General features: G+C 36.7%; 1 protein-coding gene across 1 annotated transcript in view; it reads right to left on the bottom strand.

Annotated features, from left to right (window-relative positions):
• Positions 1-22798, bottom strand: part of COL24A1 (collagen type XXIV alpha 1 chain) — a 427584-nt gene that overhangs the window by 192283 nt on the left and 212503 nt on the right. The gene's annotated exons all lie outside the window — the stretch shown is intronic.

The raw sequence follows: 22798 nt of genomic DNA, 5'->3' as shown, positions 1-22798 counted from the left end.
TATAAATATGTAGATACTGAGTACTATTATTTTCACCTCCTTTAATTAGACGTTCTTATTGTTAGTGTTTTCTTTCATAAGAAAATTAAACCATAAATTTATGGGAGCGTCTACTCACTAATGGAGACTTTTTCCAGGTGTCTACAGCTTTATTGTTAACTCAAAATAAGGACCAATTACATGTGTCCTTGTTCTCCTTCAATCGGCTACATAACTGTGTATTAGTAAAATTTGACATTATTCCTGTTTTGAGTGCAAAAGTAAGTATCTGGGGCAGTCTTGAATTATAGATGATTCAATAGGATACTGAAATTTTCATTTTTACCACTTTGTATTGCTTCTATAATAATATTTCACCTTAGTGATATTTTAATTTGCTCTAGTAAAGACTTATTTGTAGGTCTAAAAATCACATCAGAACATAATACAGTAAGCAACAATTTAGTTATCTTAATATTTTATGGGACATAAATACATATACATATTTATATATGTTTTAATAAGCTAGGATTTTATTCAAGCTGTGTTTTAAAAAACTCTTTAAATAGGAAATGTCTGACCTTTTTAAAAACATTGAGGATTATGGGGAATGACCAAGTGAAGCCATTCTTCTAAAGGGCTAATCCCACACGTGGGTGTAGAATAAAATGAGAGACTTAAGGAAGAATGACTAGTAAGAAAGTTATTATAAATTCCTTTAGAATTGAATGCAAATTTGTATTGATTCTACTACAGTGGCACATATAAACTAAACCACAGTTTAATAAAGATGATTAATTCATGGTATTCTTCATCTATATAGCAGACTAAAATTAACATTTCTGCTGTATATTTAAAGGGAAATACAAAGTCAATATTGAAGTCATAGTCTTCTGCTTATTAGGAATACAAGAAATTTATACCTTTGACCAAGAATTTTCACTGAAAACATTGTATAACACTGATACCACATCTAACATGCATTAAAGAAAATGATAAAGCTTTTACCAGAATGTACTGTGTGTTAAGAGCTACACAGCCCTACAAAAAAAAAAAATTAACTTTTTGTAAAAATAGAACATGTAATATCTATTTAAAGATTTTGTTAGCTAAAGCAGAAATTCAGAAGGCTAAAAGGCCTTATGCATAAAAAAATCATACAGACATACGAAGGAGGAAGTAGAAAAATGGAAGGAAAGAGTAATATATGTGGAAAAGAGAGAGGTCTTCCTTTTTAGACATGATGAAAGTGAGATACCTACAGGAAGTTCTGATAGGGATACTCGGTGCACAGTTGAGTATGTGGGCCTAGATGAAGAACAGAAATCTGGAGTTACCAGCAAATAGATGGCAGTTAAAGACCTAGGAAGTAGGTGATCACCAAAGAGAACATGTAGACTGAGAAGAAGAAAAGGTCAGGAAGAATTTAGAAAGTAGGTTGAAGAAAAGAAAACTTATGGAAATAATATCCACAGCAAGAAAGTGAACTGTCAAAAGAAGGATACTATTTATTGTTATTCCCTTTGTCAATAATGCTTCTTTAGACCTTTCTTTTTGGGGTAATTTTATAAATTTACAAGTATGAATTAACCCTTTCTGTTTATTTGTAAACACAATAATACAAATTTCTTATTTCCAAAAAGCAATCTCTGGATCACTTCTCTACTTTGCAATGAAATTTGTAAGCTAGGATATATTTCTTTGATGGTGTGACTTGGAGCAAGCTACTGTAGCTCACTGAGTCTTATCATTCACCATTGAGAAAAAGGTGGCTTTAAGTTCATTGGTTTGTATATTTTGTAAAGCAGGAATATGTCTTTTTCGATACTGTATCCCTTATTCTAACCTACCACCTGGGATAGAAAAGATAAATAAATGTTGAATGAATGGGTGAACAAGCAAATAAAAAACAGCAGTTATGGCAGACACAGAATTGTGCTCCCAGAGCCCTTCAAAAAAGACCTTGTTGCCTTTACAGACAGATCCCTCAAGGTTTAGCCCTCAGCAGAGATCCCTGCATTCAAAAACTGATTAAGCTGGGAGTATGAATCCCTGGTCACCTTGGCTTAATGTGTGATGATTCTGTAAGACCATACATGCTTCAGAGCTCCCCAAAGGGATGGCTTTGTAGCATATCTTGATTTCTCCCCTTGCGCAGTCTTTCTTCCTCCCTACCTCTTTTCATAAGCATAAATTCCAAATAAATACCCTAATCACTGAACTTTGTCTCAGCATCTGCTTCCAGGAAAGCAAAGCTGCAACAGGTGTGGTCTAAGACAGCTGGTGATAAGTTGAGGCTTTGGAGCTGTATACTTGCCACATAGCTGGCAATGAGGACCCCATTACTGGTGGCAGGTGAAATATATACAGCCCCTGACTGTAGATTAGTGATCTGTTTACTTAAAAGACTCACCAGTAGTGACCTGGGATGGTATGCCAATTGAAGAGAATGTGCTGGCTGGTACAATTTATCAGGTGTTTGAGAAGAATGGAGGAAATAGTAACTAAAAGGATAATGGAATTGGATGGTGTGCTGGTTTGAACGTACTATGTACCCTATAAAAGCCAGGTTTTAATCCTGATCCAATCTTGTGGGAGCAACCATTTCTTTTAATCCTGATTCAATACTGTAGGTTGGAAACCTGTGATTAGATTATCTGTTTAAAGATGTGATATGTCCAGTTGTGGGTGTGGCCTGTGATTTGATGGAGATGTGATTCCACCCATTCCAGGTGGGCCTTGATTACATTACTGAAATCGTTTAAAAGAGAAAAAATTTTGGAGAGAGTCAGAAACGACAGAGATGACAGGGAGAGAGCCAACAGAAACTTCTGAGCCAACAGAGAGAGCAGAGACATGAATGTTTGGAGATGCTTGAAGCCCAGCAGATGTTGCCGTGTGCCTTCCCATGAGATGTTAAACAAACCAGAACCTGGAGAGAGCGAAGGGAAGCCAGGAGATGAAAGTCAATCTAGAGAAGCAAAGTGAGGAACCCCCACAAGGACAGAGACTGAAAGGAATGGAGCCCAAGAACAAGGGACCAGCAGATGTCAGCCACATGACTTCCCAGGTGACAGAACTGTTCCGGACAGTATCAGTTTTTCTTGAGTGAAGGTAACCTCTTGTCAGTGCCTTAATTTGGACATTTTCACTTCCTTAAAACTGTAAGCTAATAATTTATTAAATTCTTCTTTTGTAAAAGCCATTCCAGTTCTGGTATATCGCATTCCAGCAGCTAGCAAACTAACACAGATGTCTATTGCTAACTGTGAGGATATCTTAGAATTAGATAATAAAGAACTGCTAAAGATTAATTGGAAAAGGGTTTTCATCTCCTCCTGGGGAGGGCAGATAAACTTGAGTAAAGCTGGTGGGAATGTATAAAGGTGCAGCCAGTTAGAAAGACTGTCCAGCGTTACCTTAGGAAACTAAATATCGAGTTGCCCCATGACCCAGGAAATAGCACTACTTGGTATATACCCAGAAGAGCTGAAAGTAATGACACAGACATTTGCACACTGATGTTCAGCGCAACATTACTCACAATCAACAAAAGATGGAAACAAACCAAATGCCCATCAACAGATGAGTGGATTAACAAAATGTGGTATATACATATGATGGAATATTATGCAACGGTAAGATGAAATGATATCCTGAAACACATGACAAGATGTATAAGCCTTGAGGACACAATGCTGAGTGAAATAAGCCAGACATAAAAGAATAGATACTGTTATGACTCTACTTTTATGACCATGGTAAAAGGTAAAATCAGAGGCTTATTATACAGAATATAGGGGACTTAAAGACACACAGAAGCTAAAGATGGGTGAACAGTTAGCTAATGAGACTGAACTCTGATGTAAAGGAATAGATAGACATGAAGGTGGTTCTCTAGTGGTTTTATAAGTAATATTACCATATTGAAAATGAAGAAGATTGAAAGGGGCAGCACAGACCTACGTATCCCATTGATTAACACTAGAAATATAGATTAGCTCTTGCAAGAACTACTTCAAGGTATGATTCATGTACAAAGAGTGTTTAAGTCCAGGGTACAGGGGGAAAACTGCTATTGCATACTATGGACTATGTTTAAAAGGAAAACATCAGTGCTATCATAGCAACAGCAGAGGTAAATAATGGGGGACGGACAAGAGTTAGGAGGTTTACATTTCCTATTTGGTGAGGGTGTGTTTATTGGTTTTCTTTCTCTTAGAAACTATGAAATTATGCAAAATTGAGAGTGTTGATGGACTGAGGACTTTGGGCACTATACATGATCCCAGATGCATGCAGGTGGCTGAAGGATGCACTGACTGAGAAGTAGATTGGCGAACAATGACGTATAATTATGAATGAATGTTGTGCTGCTACAATAAAGAAACTAAGTCATGAGCCAAGCAATGATGTGAATGAATATGTGGGACATTTGGTGAGGCAAAATAAGCCAGAAACAAAAGAACAAGAATGGTATGGTCTTCTTTAGAAAATGCCTACAAGAAAACAGGGACCTAGATGGTAAGCTTTTATAGCAGACAAATTTAGTCCGGAATGGTAATTATTATTTCTGGATTTCGTGAGGCTGTTTATATAACCCAATATTTAGAGATAAAAACAAAGGCGATCAGGTTGGGGTTAAAGTAATTCAGAACACAGGGGTAAGGAAGACAATGTCTGTATTTTAGAACCACACATTCTCATTGAGATGAAAGGAAGAAATAATTATTTGGTCCGAACTGAAGTTTTCTGTAGCACATAATCTAATTCAACCTATCTGTATAGGTCATTTAAATAACTGAAAGACAGGGAGCTCAGAACCAGAAAGAGGTCCTTTAATCCTGTATAGCCTAATGTAATGCCTGGATACATTCTAGAGTATATTAAGCAGATAATTAAAAAGTATTGGCAGAGTCCCTTGAGGGATGGGAGAAAAAAATATGGAAATATTAAACTTTACCATCAGGAAATCCCCTGATACTGTATCAAACTTTAGGACACCCAAATCAATAAGCCATGCCCTTTATCTTGAGGCTTACTCTTGTGAAGCTCATGTAGGCAGCAGAGTTTAGTCTACTATAGTATGCTTAAGAGTTACTTCTGGAGGACCTCTTTTGTTGCTCAGATGTGGCCTCATTCTCTCTGGAAGTGAAATCATTGCCCTACGTGGGACATGACACACAGGGGTGAAAGTCTCCCTGGCGACATGGGAGATGACTCCCAGGGATGAATCCGGCCCTGGCACCATGGTATCAACAATTCCATCCTGACCAAAAGGGGGAAAAGAAGTGTAACTAATAAAGTATCAGTGGTAGAGAGAGTTCAAATAGAGTCAAGAAGCTACTCTGAAGGTTGCTCTTACGCACTCTTCAGTTACATCTTGCTACCTATCATAACCTGCCAAACCCCAGTCAGGACCATTCCAGCCAATCCTAAAGAACAGCTAGGACAATATATAAGATTCCACACGGGTTCCATGCACTAGAGTAACTTTCCATAAACCTACAACCTTCAGATGGGTCCTGAACCTAAAGAGCCCAGCCTCTCCAGACCATCAGATAGTTCCATCTCCCTACCCCATATTAGTGACAGACCCTTCCAACATGAAAAAGTTAGAATGGCCATAGCCCAAACACCCCTAAAGAGAGGGACAGAAAGATCAAAGGCGTGGAGTTATACAGAGAAGATAGGATTTAACAAATGAATATGATTGCTGAATCATTAAATTCCTATCTCTTTTAGTCTCCAGTATCTTAGAACAGCTAGAAGTAAAAACCTAAAATTGTGGAATTGTAACCCATGTTGAACTCTGAAATATGTTCTACAATGAATTGTGGTGCTGCGCTTTGAAATTTATTGCTGTTTTGTATATATGTTATTTTTCACAAAAAAGAAAGACATAAAGTTGATTGTGGTGATAAAAAATGTTTAAACCTTCTAGCCTCCTATATTCTGGAGCAGCTAGAAGGAAAAATCTGAGAGGATCATATGGTGGCCCATGACAAACTCTGGGATCTGTCCTGTAACTACTTGTTGAAGAGTGTTTTGAAAACTACTGCTTTTTTATTTCTTTGCTTAGTATATATGTTATACTATACATTAGAAAATTGAATTAAGGCCCAGGTCTTCACAGAGTGATGGAACTCCAGATGAGTTGAAGTTCCTAACCAAGACACATCTGTAATACGAAGATCATGGCCTTAATGGAAGAAAAAAATGGAAACCTGTTACCTGTGATGGGTTCATTTGGGCAGAGGTCCCTGAAGACTGTGAACCCCAAGACTCCTCTGAACTCAATGATCTTATGAAAGTGGCATACCCTTTCTTATTATAAGCTGGCACTCTCCCCTTACTTGATTTCTCTCCTGCAAGAAAACATGTGACCTAATTAGAACAAATCCACACCTCCTTTTCTGGACATTATGCTAATAACTGTAAGTCACAGCACACTCCACCTGGGATCCTGCTAAGCCTCATATAAGGCAAAGGAATTATATTCCCTAAAACTGCAATATTTCTCCAGTAGATACTACTATGAGGTGGGGAAGTACACCTGGAACCTGACTCTACAGGTACTTGATCAAGGGAGACAAAACATAACACAACACATAACATAATATAAAACACAGTATAATACAAATGTAATATAATTAGACATGAAGGAATTTATTAATTGGAGAGTATCTTCCCAAGAGATAGGATTTTACATCTTGGCAAGGATCCCAAGAGATCATGCAAATATTCAAAGTAGGACCAAGAGGTAAGGCAAGCAGTTCTGCAGCTTGGGCCATATCACCTGGCAGATCTTATGGTATTAGAAACATCTGTGGTGAGAAAGGATGCTATATGGAGTTTTTAGGAAGCCTCAATGGGAAGTTCACAATGTATACTCCTGGGATTCTGGAACAAGGACTTCCCATCTGTAGCAGAAAATTATATGCTTTCTTAAAAACAAACCCTAATGTGCTACTGGGTTCTGGTAGAGGCTACCACGGAGCACCAAGTGACCATGCATTCAAAGTCTATTATAAGTAGTATTCTTTCAAACTCACAAGTCATAAATAAGGTCAGACAGTCCCAAAAAAGTATAATCTGGTATAAAATGTAAGCAAGACAGAAGAAGAAATAAATGGCATGACTAAATAGCCCAGATCCCCAGTCATAACCTCTTCTTCTGCTGACACATTTGGCTACATGGGGGATTCCTTATGAACAGCTGATGAAGAAGGAAAAAGCCTGGACTTGGTTTATGGATGGGGAGCCATGGCATATAGGTACAAACCTAAAGTGGGTAGCAGTTGCACTACAGTTTCATTCAGGAATGCCTTAAAAGTAGTGACAAGGGAGCATCCTCCTAATGGTGGAATTTCCAGCACTGCATTAGGTCAACCACTTTGTGTGAAAGGAGAAGTAGCCTGAGGTTAGAATATATACACATTACTGCAATAGTGAATGGCTTAGCTAGTTGGTTAGGTACCTGAAAGAAAGAACGTGTAAGAATGGGGACAAAGAAATTTGAGGGAGAGGCATGTGGATGGGCACATGGGAGAGACTACAAAGTGCGAAAATCTTTGTATCACACATTAATGCCTACCAGAGAGTGTCAGCATGAAAGACAACCTATAAATAAATAAAAGGACTCAGAAAGTTGACATCATACAGCCTCAGTCAACAACTATCTCGGAGATGAATAAGGGGTAAATGGAATGGGCATAGGGTGTGTGATGGATGCTATACATGGTCCCAGTATTGTGGGTTCCCATTTAACAAGGCTAATTTAACTACTGTTCTAGTTTGCTAGCTCCTGGAATGCAATATACCAGAAAAGGAATGGATTTTAAAAAGGGGAATTTAATAAGTTGCTAGTTTACAGTTCTAAGGCTGAGAAAATGCCCCAATTAAAACAAGTTTATATAAATGTCCAATCTAAGGCATCCAGAAAAAGATACCTTGGTTCAACAAGGCTGATGAAGTTCAGGGTTTCTCTCTCGAGTTAGAAGGCACATGGTGAACACAGTCAGGGTTCCTCTCTCATTTGGAAAGGCATATGGCAAACATGGTGTCATTTGCTAGCTTTTTCTCCTCGGTTTCTATTTCATGAAGCTCCCTGGGAGGCGTTTTCCTTCGTCATCTCCAAAGGGACTGGCCGGTGGACTCTGCTTTTTGTGGCTATGTTGTTCTTCCCTGCTCTCTGAATCTCTCTCATTCTCCAAAATGTTTCCTCTTTTATAGGATTCCAGTAAACTAATCAAGACCCATCCGAACAGACATGTCTCCACTTAATCCAGTTTAACCACTCTTGATTGAGTCACATCTCCAGGGAGATGATCTAATTACAGTTTCAAACATACAGTACTGAATAGGGATTAGAAGAAACGGCTACCTTTACAAGGTGGGATTAGGATCAAAACATGGCTTTTGTAGGGTACATACATCCTTTCAAACTGGCACAACTACTGATGCCAATATATCACTATGTGTTGAGGAGACTAACCATTACATGGTGGCACAATGACTACATTGGGATCCCTTTATTCTGGAAGGCTAAAGATTTATCCTAATAGGAATAGACACATACTTTGAGAATGGGTTGCCTTTTCTGCACTAAGGCTCTCAATCAACACAACTCTCTGAGGATTTATGAAGTACCTTATCTATCATCATGGGGCCCCCAAAACATTGTTTCATCACAGAAAACCCACCATAAAGCAAATAAGGTATGGAAGTGATTCCATGACCATGGAATCTAATAGTCACATCTTATACAACCAAGAAGCTTCCAAACTGATAGAGAATTGGAATGGCCTGCTGAAGGTTTAATTAAAGTGCTAGGTAGAAAGTGATATTTTATGAGGATGGTATGTCATTCTACAGAATAAAGTATAAACATTGAATCAGAGATATTTATACGGTACTGTGTTTTCAACAGGAAGTATTAATGGGTCTTGGGACTAAAAGGTGGAAGCATAATTCACCCCATTTACTATCACTCCCATAGTCACTCTGTGTTTGCCTTCCCCACAAAATGTAGGCTCTGCAGAGTTGGAGGTCCTGGTCCTCAAAGAGGACACTTTAATTAGGTAACACAGTCAGACTGCCACTTAATTATAAATTATGGCTGCCCTCTGGGTACTTCAATCTCCGTGTTTCTGGGAAAGAGTTACCTTCTTGGCATAGTTAATTCATCCTGTTGATTAGGAAAAGAGGAGGAAGAGGGATATAATTTGTTATCCTAAAACTATATGCAGTGCTAGTAATTTTCAATTTGTACCACTAACTCCTTCTCTAAGTTTCCCTCAGGAAGAGAATCCAACAGACTCCTAGAAGACCATCTACCTGAAAGGATATGAAGAAGTATATCCATGCGGTACAAGGGGCAGACTATGACAAACACCAAAATGGGTGACTGAGATCCTCCTTTGAGGAAGAACTTGCTGCCCAAGCTGTCAGCAGACAACTCCAGCTATCAGCAGCTTCAAGGTTTGCCTCAGCTTAGAAAAACTTCTTGACCAAAGGCACAACCTTCCCAGGGTGGCTCATGCACAATGACTTCTTCAGGTAGTACAGAAGACTAGCCATTCCAGCTCAGCATAGGATGACTCTGATGGGTCATAAATGATTTAGCACTTCCTAACTTCCTATAGTGCTGCCTGAGATTTAGGCCTGTTTCACCGTTAGATTTTTCCCTCTGTCCAATCCTGCTTCCTTCCCCTTCTTTCCACAAGTGCTGATTCCCTAATAAATACCCTGAAGCAAAAATGCCATCTCAGCAGTCTGCTTCTGGAAAATCCAATCTGTGCTTGCAGTTATTCCTTAACTGTTCCCTCAATCCACTAAAGGGTCATGGTATTACGGCAAAGTGTCAATGAGTCCATATAAGACCTACATGCTGAGAGTAGACTAAATGCATTAAAGTGCAGCACAACTACTATACTTATGGATCTTTAAAAACAACTCTCATTCTTGAAAAGATTGAAAACCACTAAGATAGAGTATGTCTGAATTAATAAACAAAGGCAGAATTGCTTTCTTCACAAAGTCTGAGGTTTTGGAAAATCATGGGGAATTTCTACCTGTAGTCAATGTTCCCTTATGGTTGAAGAACACAAAATATAACCATATACCTAGAAGTATGGCTCCTAAGGTAACACCTAAATCTAGTGGCACTGCCTGGGTAATGGTTGTTACCATCATTAGGATAAAAAGAATGTTTTATTCTGTCTTACTATTCATTGCATAGATACAGTGTCTGGGAATTGGTTCCTAGATCTGAAGGAAACAGTGTTTGGAATGCACCGAAAATTCAACTAGAGGGAACCTCTCTGAGATAGCATTTGGGATAAGATATTCATTCAATTTCCATTTTACTAAATGATAAATCTTTTCCTGTTGATTGACTGAGTATGGAAGTTTTCAAAGTTGATCAATGAATAAGAATATTTTGGCAGCAAAAAGTATAGCTTATTATAATTTGTTTCCCTAATATTTGATTTTCTTTACAAAAGATTGCTTTAAGCCTACTTCTCTTTCATTAAGTGAGCCATGCTTATATTATATGCTTAAACAATTTTACTGTACCAATGTCCAGTGCTGGAATAGTTCAAATAAATTAAATAAGGAAATAACATAACAGAGATTATGCCAAATCATATCTGTTACTGAACTATAAGATACACAGCCCTCTAAAATTTTTCTCTGGGATGAGGGAGGGGTATAAGGGGTATTATTATATAAAAACAATAATCACTCACCTGTGCTATCTGCTGAGTTAGTCTGTGAAACTAACAATGCGCCTATTTAATCTTATTAATTTTTCAAGAAATTGAAAATAGGATGCGCAGGTGGTTCCATGGTAGAATGCTTGTCTTCCATGTGGGAGACCAGGGTTCAATTTCCAGACCATGCACCACCCGCAAAAAAAATCGAAAATAAACTAAAAACACTGGTAACTAACAAAAGAAAAGACAATTGCACAGAAATCCTTCATTTGTTTTAAAAATATAGAAGTGCCATAAAAATTCATTCATTAATTTAGTCAACAATTATTTGAGCACACAATACATGCCAAACATTATTAAACAATGTGGAATATTTTATATGGTCAGTTAAATTTAGACTATCAGAAAATTCACTGTTTTAGAGGCTCCTAATTGGACAATGTTCTGGTTCTGTATTGGGGTTACAGTGCTTTTACTTCAGGGACTTGGCCTATTTTGATGTATAGGTATCCTAAAAGACGTTTTAAAAATGGTCTGCTCAGCATTTAAATAGGAATTTCAGCCTCTGGCATTTCTCTAACAACTATGCAACTTTTATTCCTTTGTATCTAATATGTAGTTGTGAAATAAAAGTTGAGAATGAAGCTTTGCCTCAAGAAAGTCTGGCAATGATCAGAAGAACACGCCTGAATGTCTACTCAACAGATGCTTTTGCTCACACTTTTGTTATGGGAAGCTCAAGAATGAAAGGAAACTGGTGCTGTACTCCCTGCACTAAATTTACTAAGCTGTGTTGTTCACATATTCTGCCCCTCTGAGTTTCTTGGTAATAAGTCAAAGGGTGGTAATGTGAATATCAGCATAGAACTGCCACCTACCTTGGCTGAAATTTCCCAGGCTTTCATTAACTAAAAAAATTAATAAATTGAATGACTGATAGGAATATTCCTGCTATGACACTTGTGTTACAAAACATTTGATTTGCAAGCACTTCATAAGACTCTAAAAACCAGAACTATTTATTCATAGAAGAGAATTATGTGCTTATTACCATAGAATATTTTTTCACATATATAGTGCTAAATTCGTTCTGTATTTCTTTCATGCAGATCGCAAAGTATTGAGATTTTTATGGCTTCTATGTAAAGGCAGAATTAGAGTGAAAAAATATGACAGCTTCTCCAGCTTGGCTCTGTGATAGAATCACTGTACCTAAAAGTGAGGAAAATAGCAGCAAAGCATTGGTGGATTACTAGTCCAAATACTTGAGTTCCAGCTTAGATATTCCATTGTGAAAGCTAACAGTCTGGGTCTCATCTTTCTAATAATAATAAAAAAAGGTTGTACTAAATAATCCCTAACAAACTTTCCAAATTTAAAATTCAATTTTTTTAACCATAAGAGAGATGAAAAGCACAAAGGTATTTAAGGGGCATTTATAATCTTTTGACAAGTTAGAAAGAGACATGTAAACTATTTTTAATTGGAATGCTTTTATTTCAGAGAAAGGAGGTGTCTTTAGCATTCTGGATCGTCAATATTACTGAGAAACTATTTACAGGCACTATCTATGGGAGACAAATTTTGTGACCTCTCATACAGCTTATAGTTTTCTTTAATGCCATTGTTTAGGACTTTTTTTTTTAACTTGTGAACTTGTGTGAGCTCTTTGAGAGTAGGGGCTGTGTTCTGCTCACCTCCATGTTCATTTCATTGCCTAGCACAATACCTCACACATGGTAGGTGCTTAATAAATGTTTATGGAATGAATGAATAGTATACATTGGGTACTGGAGTCTATAATTAAACTATTAAAATTGAAGAAGTTCCCACAGTTCACTTACATATCAAAATGTGATATGTGGTTGTTTGGTTTAAGTTATTTAAAAAAACAAGGAAAAGTGGAGATCTAAGAGGAAGAAGGATTCCTCAAGAAAACTGTCTTCCTTCTCCTCTCAGGCTATGACAAATCCTTTTGAAGTTTGCTACCAGCTGGATGGACTATGGTCCTTTGCAATACAACTTGACTGACAAACGACACTTTTAGGGTTCAAGCATAGATTAATGTGTTTAAGATATGCTGAAGAATAGCCTGAAAGATCTCCTAAAAGGAAACACAGTTTGCAAAAATGAACCAGACTAGGTGTAGTAGTTAGGTTCAGGTGTAAACTTGGCCGGGTGAAGGTGCCTAGTTCTGTTGCTGTGGCCATGAGCCAATGGCATGTAAAGCCCGTCTGTTGTTGATTACATCTGCAGTCGGCTAGGAGGTGTGCCTGCTGCAATGAATGATGTTTGATTTAATTGGCTGGAAATTCAAATGAGAGAGCTCAACATAGCACAGCCCAAGCAGCTTAGCATACTTCATCTTAGCACTTGCAGCTCAGTCCAGGCCTTTGGAGGTGCAGAAAGGAATCACCCCAGGGCAAGTTGTTGGAACCCAGAGACCTGGCAAGAAGGCACAGCAGAGAGTACCCTGTGCCTTCCCATGTAAGAAAGAACCTCAGTTGAAGTTAGCTGCGTTTCCTCTAAAGAACTAAATATCTTAAACTAAATAAATCCCCTTTTATTAAAAGCCAATCCATCTCAGGTGTGTTGCATTCTGGCAGCTTTGGCAACTAAAACACTGGGCTATATTTTTTTCTTGCATTGTGGTCTCATCCTGTATTGTTTTTAACTCCTGGTTCTGAGTATGTATTATGATAGTGCTGGCCCCATTCAGTGACTGGGTCTTCATTTTGTGCCTTCCAGTCCCTCTCCTTGTTAACAACAAATAATGACTAAAAGTACCACATTTTTACACAAGTTTCTGTAAAAACTCGAGGAGTGAGCAGAAAAGGAGGAAACTTTTATAAATATATACTGTATGCTTTTGTGTGGATCAGCACATTTACTATCCTGAATTGGTTTAAGTTAAGGCCAGCTATGTAAATGACCAATTATACTGACGACTAAAACACAAGACCTGCAGACTGACAGCAAGATGACAGAGTACACAGCTTCAAACTCCCAACCCCCTAAAGAAACATCAAGAAACAAGCAGAAACTGTCAGAAGCAATTTTTTTGGAATTCTGGAAGACAGTCAAAGGTTTACAGCAAACAACTGAATGCAGAATGAAGAAAAAGGCAACTTAAAAACAGTAGGAGAGTTTTGTGGCAATTTTATTTGCCATTGTCCTACCTTGTGCCCAGCTCATCACCAGTATTAAAGACTGGGAAACTGGCATTTCCAGGGTAGGACCCTGGTTTCTGGTTCCAGAGGAAGCAAAGTTGAACTGATTCAAATATTTTTGGGTATTCTATTCTAACCAGTTTGGTGGCTCCTTGAAGGACTGATGCATGGATTCATCTCTGCTTTGCCTATCTTAAAACTCAAAAACACTATAAAGAGAACAATCAGCCTGCAGTCAAAATTTCCCCATGGTGACATTTGAATGTCCAGATTTCAACCACACACACACAAACACACACCCCAAAAAAAACCCACAATGAATACATAAAAGCAGATAAGGGTGGCCTAATCGAATGAATGAAATAAAGCAACAGAAACCACTCTTGAGGTAGCCCAGACATTGGACTAGACAAAGACTTTAAAACAAATGATTGAAATATGCTTAAAAAGCTAAAGGAAAACATGAACAAAGAAGTAAAAGAAAATCACAAAGGTGATGTAAAAACAAAAGGAGAGAATCAATAAAGAGTTAGACATTATAAAAAGGAACCAAACAGAAATTCAGGGGCTGACAAGTATAACATGTGAAATTAAAAAAAAAAAATCACCAGAGAGATTCAACAGATGATTTGAGTAGGAAGAAGAAAGAATTGGTGAACTTGAAGACAAGACAATTGAAATAATCAGTCTAAGGAATCAAAAAAAAAAAAAAAAAAAGAATTAAGAAAAGTGAACAGGGGCCTAACAGAACTGTGAGATACTATCAAGTAGACAGACATTCATCATCAGGGTTCCAAAAGGAGAAGAAAAGGGGGCAGAAAGAGCATTTGAAGAAATAATGACCAATAACTTCCCAAATTTGATGAAAAACCTAAGTCTACACAAACTCTGTGTATGATAAATTCAAAGAGAACCACACCAAGAAAAAATATATTCCTACTGTCAAAAACTCAAGAAAAAGAGAGTCATGAAAATATCAAGAAAGAAGTAACTTGTCAGATACAAGCAATCCTCAACATTAAAAGTCAAATGCCTATCAAAAACTATAGAAAACAGAAGGCAATGGGGTGATATATTTAAAGTGCTTAAAGAAAAAAAAACATATTTAGCCAAACTATCTTTTAAAAATGAGAGATAAATTAAGACATTCCCATATAAACAAAAGCCAACGGAGTCCATTACTACTAGAAACATCTTATAAAAAGTGCTTAAGAGAATCCTTCAGGTTGATATAAAAGGACACTAGACAATAACTTAAAGCCATATGAAGAAATAGACATCACTGGTTGTTATAGTTTGTTAGTTGCCAGAATGTAACACACCAGAGATGGATTGGCTTTCAATAAAAGGGGATTTATTTAGTTAAAAATGTATATGAATCCTCTTTCATTCTTTTGCATATGGATATCCAGTTCTCCAAGAACCATTTATTGAAGAGACTGCTCTGTTCCAGATGAGCTGGCTTGACTGCTTTATCAAAGATCAATTGTCCATAGATGAGAAGGTCTATATTTGATTCCATTGTCCAGTATATCTATCTTTATGCCAGTACCATGCTGTTTTGATCACGGTGGCTTTACAATGTGCTTTAAAGTCAGACAGTGACTCTTTTACCAAGGATTTCCTTGCTGGAGGGCTTTGTTCTCTATCTGTCCTTTGACATTCAGTTCAGCTTATTCCAGACCTCTAGCATAGGTTTGGTTTAACAGATTAGAATTTCTCAGTTCTTGTTTTTTGTTTTTTGGCCTGCCTATATGAAGCAATTTTTTTTAGAAGGGTCTACTTAGATATTATAGAACCCAGTCAGATTTTCCCAGACAGGATTGGCCTAAAATAAAGGCATAATTACAAGTGGGTTATGTTAAAGGAATATTGAGTGGCCTAGTTTGGCTAGATCATAGAGGGTAAACTGGAAAGTATGGGAAATAAGTGAAAAATATGTGAGGGACATCTTGTTGTTGTAAATATCTAAATAAAAAGAATGTAGTGTACTACTAATATGCAAATACAACTCCAAGAAAAACTCCTTCTAACCAAACTGTCACCCCTGAGATCTTCTATATAGAAATTTAGAGCTGCCATTTCTTCAAAATCTGTGATTATCATTTTGTAATCTCATTTCCTAAGAGAAGAGCAACATATTTTTAGCCAAAGAGTTTTTCTATCACCATATATATCCTTACAGTAGGTGTCAAAATATTTTTTACTTCTTTTTCTTACAGACTCTTTTATAAGTCCTAATGGGACTAGAATTTGGGCAAAATCAGGTGCATAAGTCTTTTAACATTTTCTAGATGACAAGCTACTTAGGGACCACATCTTATTTAGCAAACAGTAAGTGTTCAGTAAGTATCTTCTGAATAACAGAATAAATAAATTAAAAAATAAATGAGATTTGTGTGTGTCAATTATTTTTATTGTTCAATAAGTGCCTTTTGAATAACAGAATAAATAAATTAAAGAAGTGAATAAAATTTACCTGTGTCTTTCATTTTTATTGGCTATATACATTTCTGTTCTAGGGCACAGAAATGTAACTGCATGATGAAGAAAAACATTTGAGATATACATACTTGAAGACAATGAATTTACTTCAAATCATAGAACAATAATCTTTAAACCTTATTTGGAATCAGAATCTGAATGCCCATACTTAAAAATACAGAATTATACTGAGTGTGATTTTAAAAAACAATCATCAGGAGTGAATTCTCAGAAATCAGAGGGAGTAAAAAATAATTATTTATATCAATTATAATTTAGGTAATGTGATTCAGTTTGTTTCCTCAATATGAAGGGTAACAGGATTAGCACACTTGGCAGTAAGCACATTAAATGTTCACATCTAAGCAAGACTAATTTTATTTGTATTTGAAAACACAAAGTTCCATTTTAACTTCTTTTTTAGTTTGATTCTTTGAAGAAGTAGTTTATTGCTATTCCAATTTAGGTAATCTTAGAAATTTTATTAGATTAAGGAGGTTTCTCTTGATTATCACTCTTTAATGTGGCACATAATATAAATAATTCATTCACTACAGCACTCCATAAATGTGGGATCTTACGCCTGCCTTTTCCTAGAACATTTTACTTCTTAATAGTCACTAAATGCACATTTAGCAATGAAAGAGGAAAAGATAAATGGAATATAAAACCAGGTATATAAATCTCATTGAATGCTTGGCTTTGAATAACTTTGGTATTTTTAGCTTGTGGCAAAGAATCATACGTATCATTTATTTTCCTCTTCGAAATTTTACCTTTTAACAAAGAAGACCTAAATATGTGGAAAGACATTCCATATTCATAGACAAGAAGGCTAAATGCTGTTAAGAGTCAATTGTATCCAAATTTACCTACAGTTTCAATACAATACCATTCATAATTCCAATATCTACTTTGCAGAATTGGAAAAATTAGATATCAATTTTATTTGGAAAGGTAAGGGGCCTCGAATAGTAAAAAAAAAAAATCCTAAAAAGAAGAACAAAATAGGAGGCACACTTCCTGATTTAAAAGCTTATTGCAAAGATACAGTGGTCAAAAACAGCATGGCAGTTGTATTAGTTAGGGTTCTCTAGAGAAACAGAATCAATAGGAAACACTCACAAATATAAAATTTATAAATGTGTCTCACATAACCATGGGAATGCAGAGTCCAAAATCTACAGGGCAGGTTGTGAAGCTGATGATTCCGATGGAGGGTCTGGATGAACTCCACAGGAGAGGTTTGCAGGCCAAAGCAGGAAGAGAGCCTGTCTCTTCTGAATCCACCTTAAAAGGCTTCCAGTGATTAGATTAACCATCACTCATTGCAGAAGACACTCCCCTTGGCTGATTACAAATGGAATCAGCTGTGGATGCAGCTGACATGATCATGATTTAATTCTATGAAATGTCCTCATTGCAACAGATAGGCCAGCACTTGCCCAAACAAACAGGTACCACCAACTGGCCAAGTTGATTCTTGAACGTGACCATGACAGTAGTGGGCAGGCCGCAGTGGCTCAGCAGGCAGTGTTCTCACCTACCATGCCAGAGACCCAGGTTCAATTTCTGGTGCCTGCCCATGCAAATAAAAAAAAAAAAAAAAAACAGCATGGTAGTGGCACAAAGACAGGCATATTGGAAAATGGGATTGAATTAAGAGTTAAGAAATAACCCTCAGATCTATGGTCAATGACTTTTGAAAAGAGTCCCAAATCCACTGAACAGAAACAGAATAGTCTCTTCAATAAATAGGGCTGGGAGACCTGGCATCCATATCCAAAGTAATGAAAGAAGACCCCTACATCAAAGCTTATACAAAATTTAATTCAAAATGGATCAAACACCTAAATATAAAAGCCAGTACCATAAAACTCCTAGAAGAAAATACAGGGAAACATCTTCAAAACCTAGTGATAAGAAGTAGCTTCTTAGATCTCATACCCAAAGTACAAACAACAAAAGAAAAAATAGATAAATGGGACCTCCTTAAAATTGAACACCTTTGTGCTTCAAAGGACTTTGTCAAAAGGGTGAAAAGGCAGCCAACTCAATTAGACAAAACATTTGGTAATCACATATCCGGTAAGGATTTGATATTCAGTATATATTATCAAGAAATCCTACAACTCAACAATGAAAGGATCAACAACCCAATTATAAAAAAGGCAGAAAACATGAATATATATTTTCTGAAGAGGAAATACAAATGGCTACAAAGCAATGAAAACATATTCATCTTCATTAGCTGTTGGGAAATGCAAATCAAGACCACACTGAGATGTAATTCGACACCTATAAGAATGGCCGCTCTTAAACAAACAGAAATTTATGAGTCTGGGAGAGGATATGAAAAAACAGGAACACTTTTTCACTGCTGGTTGAAATGTAAAATGGTACAGCCACTGCAGAAAACAGTTCGGCAGTTATTCAAAAAACTCAATATAGAGTTGCCCTACAACGCAGCATTTCCACTTCTTCATATATACTCAGAAGATCTGAAAGCAGGAACACAGACATCTGCACACAGAGGTTCATAATGGCATTATTCATAACTGCCAAGAGATGGAAACAACCCAGGTGTCCAGCAACAGATATCTGGATAAATGAAACGTGGTATATCTTATTCAGCAATAAGAAGGAATGAGGGCCTGAAGCATGCAACAACATGAATGAACCTTATTGAGGCCATAACACTGAATGAAATCACGAGAATCAATATTGCATGATTTCATCAATATCAACTAACTGAATAAACTCATAGTCATAAAATGCAGACTATAGGTTACCTAGAAATTGGCAATAGCTAGAGAATGCTTAATATGTACAGAATTTTTAATGAGGTTGAACTTAAATGTTTGGAAATGTTTGCAGAACATAGAGGTGAGGGTAGCTTGTTTTGGGATTATAAGTAACAGTGCTGAAATGTATGCAAATTTGGTTGAAAAGGGTTGTTTAGAGTCATGTATGTCACTGAGTAACACTACAAATACAAATAAGTTCTTCTATGAACTAGTAAAACTATACAACCCTTGTACAAAGAGTTAATGATGTAGTAGTATATATATGGGAAGAAATTATCTATAGCAAGCTACAAAATAGAATTAACATTCTTCTTTTTTCCATAGCAACAGGTGTACCACACTGATACTAGGGGTCAATAATAGGGAAGATAAGGAATATATTTCATCTTGATTTTTCTTTTTTTTATGTCCACCTGTTATTTTTCTTTTTGGAGCAATGAAAATGGTCTAAAATTGAGTGTGATGCCGACTGCACCATTAGGGGGATGATAATGTGAAACTCACTGAATACTCTGGATGGATTATATGGTATGTGAACACCTCTCAATAAAATCTGCATTAAAAAATTTTTAGCTTTTAGTTTCTGTTTGTTTTTCGGCATGGGCAGGCATCGGGAATCGAACCTGGGTCTCTAGCATGGCAGGCGAGAACTGTGCCACTACACCATCAATGCCTACCCTTTTATTTTTTAGCTTTTAGTTTTTCTCTTATAATTACATGTATCTATTTTTTATTTTTTTGTGGATTCCCTCCCATAATATTCTTTTACGTATAATTAATCTCAGTCTATTTCTCACCACTACTTTTAAAATTTTTTTTCAGTTTTGTGATATGAACACGTTTCTGTAGTTTTCATTTTTCCACACTCTTAAACTTTCAAAGCTGTCAAAAAAAGTACTTGTAGGGCCACGTGTAATATAATGTTTATTTTCCCTGTACCCTGTTTTTTTAAAAGAGATTCACACGTATAAAGTGTGCTATAATGAAAAGCATTGGGGTTTTTTTTGTTGTTGTTCCCAGGTCCTGGAAAAGCAACCTCTGATTCTTTAGGATTTCCTGTGATAAATGTTATTTGTTCTTCATGGTGGGCCCAGGACCACACCTGCAATCTTAGGGCAGATACTTGTCCCACCAGAAAGACTAACCAAGTGATTAGGGGGGCTGGGGCTTTGGGCTTTGTCATATCTGCCCATGTCCCCAATCTCTGGGAGATGAGGGGGGCTGCAGATTGAGTTAAACCCCTTAACTCTATCCATCATGCATGTAAAATGAGACCCCACCCCCTCCATAAACTTAATACATGAAGCTCCAGTGAACTACCATGATTGAAAAATTATGGTGCTGCTGTGCCAGGAAGGTGATGGGTTCTGACAACATATGGAGAGGACATGAAAGTTTGCATTTGAGAGCATCCCAGACCTTGCCCTATGCATTTCTTCTTCTGGCTTCTTATTCGTATACTTTTACTACGCTATAGCTATAAATCATTAAGTTTAGCACTTCCGGTGAGTTTTACATGAGTGGTTCTATGAAATTATCAAACCCAAAGGGTGGTGGTAAGCCCTGAATTTATAGCCAGTAGGAAGAAATATGGGTGGCCTGGGCCCCTGAACCTGCTAGTACCTGAAGGACAATCTCGTAGAGGATTTTCCCTTAACCTGTTGAGCTTGGTCTGACTCCAGCGGTTAGAGTCAGAATTGACTGGGTTGAGTGAAATCTTCACAGTTGTAGAGAGGTTTTTTGATAACCTTTGATAAGTCCTAAGACAGGAAGAGTACGTCTAACAGCACAAAGACCCAGACATTCTTCACACTTAAGCATCTCAAGTTCCCTAGAAATTTGCCATTACTTCATTTTCTTACATAAAATTTTTTTCGATTATTGAAAAACTATTGACACCTCATTTATAAAGAATAGTTCATCTTGGAGTTAATTCTACCTGCTTTTCAGAGAGTGGTAGGTGGGTAAATACATCGATTTAAATGAACTTCTCTTCAATTCTGAAACAGTAATGTCTTATGTGTCCTCGTTCACATCCACAGCTTTCTGTATCCTTCCTTTCGATATTACCACTTATTTATACTTCCTTCTAATTTTCTACACCTTCACAGACATAATACTACAGTGAAATTAATTCGCTGGGCTTTCCTAATTGGATAAATAATGCTATTTTTACTTTTCAAAGATTATAAATGCCAAATACATGATCCCAAGACATAATGATTTTAAGGTACCCATGTTTCTGAGAATCGTCTCCCAAAGCACAATGTAGTACTTGAGACTCAAGACCTCTATCTTCACGCAGGATACTATGATAGCCATTAAAAAGACAATTTGAAATATTCAGCTAATTGTTAAGACAGGTGGGGTGGTATGGAGATGATTTCCTTTTCGATCCTAGGTCTGCTACTTTACTATTATCTGACCTAGGGCAAGTTTCTTTACTTCTCTGAAACACAAGCTTCCCTTTGTAAAAAATAGGAATAATAATTCTTATTTTCCAGGATCTTTATGAGAAGTAAATGATATAAAATATATATAAAGTATCTAACATATGGCAGATTTTCAATAAATGGCAAAAATTTTATCATGTTCAGGTAAACAGCTCTCTCGCCCTCTGTATGGAATGCATACAGGTATTATCATGAATATACATTTCATATAACTTTACAGTCCCTGAGAAAATTTTCCCTCCCTCATGTAGGGGGCATATAAAAGCTTTGCAGCTGTGCTAAAGGTCTGTATAGTTTACACACAGGAGAGTGGCGGATGACATTCTTTAAGATAAAGGCACTGAGACCACAGAGGCCCTTTCTAGGGAGAACTATTAGAGTTTTACTTTAGTTCTTCTTGTTTAGTTAAAGGCTGCCGACAGCTTCTGTGACTTTCCTTCAAGGAAACGTGATTCTCTTCTTATGATTTGGGTAAATCTACCTAAAGCTTGCATTTTCTTAATGAATGGGAAAATGGAACTCATTTTAAAAAGTAAAATCAACTTGCATCAAATTTGAAAACAATTTCCTGGTTATCCAGAGATCAGCAAAAAAAATACTATAACATATTACGCTTTGCATTGAGCACTTCTAAAGTATTTTTTCTAGTTTCTTCAAAATCTTTCCTGCTCCTATAGTAAAGACAGTAAATCATGTAAATTAAGAACTTAGTAAATTCTAGAAGTAGAGCACTGATTTTGAGAAATATTTCTCAGAAAAGAATAACATTTGATAACATTTAAAAATTAATTTCCAGCTTCGCCTAAGAGATTACAGAGTCAAATTTTATTTTGTTCCCGTCCAGATTTTCCTACCTAATTGACTGGTTAACAGGACAAACTGCTTGATGCAGAGAAAAGAGGCACAGAATTAGAGTTAGAAAATCAGAAGTCCATATCTGCTGTTTAACAGCCATATAATTTGGACACAATTCACTAAATTTCTGTTTCCCATTTATAGCATGGCAATTAGAAAACCTATTTTACAAGGTTTGTGTATTCAAAAGAATAAATGAAATAACAGATCTTCAACAAGTAGATTTCCTTTCTCTTATTCCTTCCTTTGATTCTATGCGTTTGATCTTGAATGAAATAGTCACAATCCAGTATGACTGTAGAGCATCAAAAGGTCTATGATTTGAAAGC

The sequence above is a fragment of the Tamandua tetradactyla genome, chromosome 11 (genome assembly GCF_023851605.1).
Source record: "Tamandua tetradactyla isolate mTamTet1 chromosome 11, mTamTet1.pri, whole genome shotgun sequence".
Lineage (NCBI taxonomy): Eukaryota > Metazoa > Chordata > Mammalia > Pilosa > Myrmecophagidae > Tamandua > Tamandua tetradactyla.
The sequence above is the reverse complement of the archived record's forward strand: the minus strand, read 5'-3'. Positions and strand labels throughout refer to the sequence as shown.